A 2,500-nucleotide genomic window follows, 5' to 3' on the forward strand; every position below is an offset into this window, starting at 1 on the left:
TAGCTTCCTAGCATGTTGATGCGTCGGTGCTAATGGGGACATAAAGATCCCACGACGTTCCGAACGGAAGTAGCCGAAGTGTTCCGTGCGTGTGAACTCCATTGTCCCATGTGCCGGCTCTTGACTCCTAAGATGTCCCATGTGAAGGCCCTTCATGGCTAAGAATGTCCCGTGCAACGTCCCTTGATGATCCCCATAAGGTGTCCCATGTGCGTCCCATGCCGTGCCCAGCCTTACCAAGGCCGTCACATGCTGTCCCATGCGCGTCCCGTGCCGTCCAAGCCTCACCAAGGCCGTCCCAGGCCATCCCGAGCCTTAGCAAGGCCGTCCCGTGCTGTCCCATGCCGTCCCGAGCCTCACCGAGGCCGTCCCGTGCCTCACCAAGGCCGTCCCGTGCTGTCCCATGCCGTCCCGAGCCTTACCAAGGCCGTCCCGTGCTGTCCCATGCCGTCCCGAGCCTTACCAAGGCCGTCCCGTGCTGTCCCATGCCGTCCCGAGCCTCACCAAGGCCGTCCCGTGCTGTCCCATGCCGTCCCGAGCCTCACCAAGGCCGTCCCGTGCTGTTCCATGCCGTCCCGAGCCTTAGCAAGGCCGTCCGATGCGCGTCCCGTTCTGTCCCATCCGTCCCGAGCCTTAGCAAGCCCGTCCCGAGCCTTAGCAAGGCCGTCCCATGCGCGTCCGATGGGATTCCCGAGCTTTACCAAGGGCGTCCCGTACTGTCCCATGCCGTCCCGAGCCATAGGGACGCTGTCCCGTGCGCGTCCCCTGCTGTCCCATGCGCGTCCCCTGCTTTGGCTCGGCTGGCCCGTGCATTCTATGGGGTCGTGGGACATTTCGAAACCCACCCGGGCCATTTCGACTCTCTCTTCATTTATACTATTGAGGTATTATTTATGAATTATTGGAGAAAAGAAACGGAAGAAAATATTTTTTTTTCTATTTTTTATGAATTTTCCGGTGTTTATTCACTTAAAAATTCATAGAAAAATAAATATTTATCGGAATCGCTATTATAATATATCAAAAAAATCCTTGCGAAAAGGCCTTTCCAACGAGTATAAGTTTGCTGGATTCCGACGAGTAACGAAGGAGTAAAGGCCCAGTATGCTTGGTTAAAAAATTGATGTTTCCTTGTGAAAATAGGCAAAACAATAACTTTGCACTATAAGGGGGAGGGTTGAGCTCCTTCCCCAGAGCGTGCACAGCACTTGTGCTGGCACGTTCCCTAGTGCTCGCCAAGCACCATAGGGCATCCAAAGGGCAAAGCTCGGCCTACTACATGATGGGAAGCTTCTAATATGTCGGAATACGAAGAGATTTCGTGCGACCCGAAGCTCGGCTCGGGCGTCCCGGCCTGTCCCGAGCTGTGCCGAGCGCGTCCCAGGCCGTCCCGAGCCAAGTCTCGGGCGTCCCAGGCCGTCCCGAGCCAAGTCTCGGGCGTCCCAGGCCGTCCCGAGCCAAGTCTCGGGCGTCCCGAGCTGTAGCGAGGGCGTCCCAGGCCGTCCCGAGCCAAGTCTCGGGCGTCCCAGGCCGTCCCGAGCAAAGTCTCGGACGTCCCAGGCCGTCCCGAGCAAAGTCTCGGACGTCCCAGGCCGTCCCGAGCAAAGTCTCGGGCGTCCCAGGCCGTCCCGAGCTGTGCCGAGGCCGTCCCAGGCCGTCCCGAGCAAAGTCTCGGGCGTCCCAGGCCGTCCCGAGCTGTGGCAAGGGCGTCCCAGGCCGTCCCGAGCAAAGTCTCGGGCGTCCCATGCCGTCCCGAGCTGTGGCAAGGGCGTCCCAGGCCGTCCCGAGCTGTGCCGAGGCCGTCCCGAGCCTAGTCTCGGGCGTCCCAGGCCGTCCCGAGCTATGGCGAGGGCGTCCCAGGCCGTCCCGAGCCAAGTCTCGGGCGTACCTGGCCGTCCCGAGCTGTAGCGAGGGCGTCCCATGCCGTCCCGGGCTGTCCCATGCGCGTCCCGTGCCGGCCCGAGCAACAGCCCGGGCGTCCCGTGCCTCGGCCCTTCCAAGTGGTGCTTCGTCGGACATCTCGATATCCACTCGAGCATTTTCGACCATTCTCCATATGTGGGTGTGTGGGTATTTATCAGGAATATTGGAGAAAGAATCGGGAAAAAAATATTTTTTTTCTATTTTTTTTGAATTTTTAATTGTTTATTCACTTAAAAATTCATAAAAAAATAAATATTTATCGGAATCGCTATTATTATATATCAAAAGAATCCTTGTGAAAAGACCTTTCCAACGAATGCAAGTTTGTTGGATTTGGACGAGTAACGAAGGAGCAAAGGCCGAGTATGCTTGGTTAAAAATTTGATGTTTCCTTGTGAAAATAGGGAAAACAATAACTTTGCACTATATAGGGGAGGGGTGAGCTCCCTCCCCAGGCCGTGCACAGCCCTTGGGCTGGCAGGTGCCTTGGCCCTTGGGATGCAACATAAGGCATCCCAAGGGCAAAGCTCGACACGGGGGTGGATGGGAAGCTTCCAAGAGTTGCCCAACTCATCCC

This window comes from Eschscholzia californica, unplaced genomic scaffold (assembly GCF_041429995.1).
Source record: "Eschscholzia californica isolate CP2 unplaced genomic scaffold, dmEscCali1.0.p SCAF_18, whole genome shotgun sequence".
NCBI classification, from domain to species: Eukaryota; Viridiplantae; Streptophyta; class Magnoliopsida; order Ranunculales; family Papaveraceae; genus Eschscholzia; species Eschscholzia californica.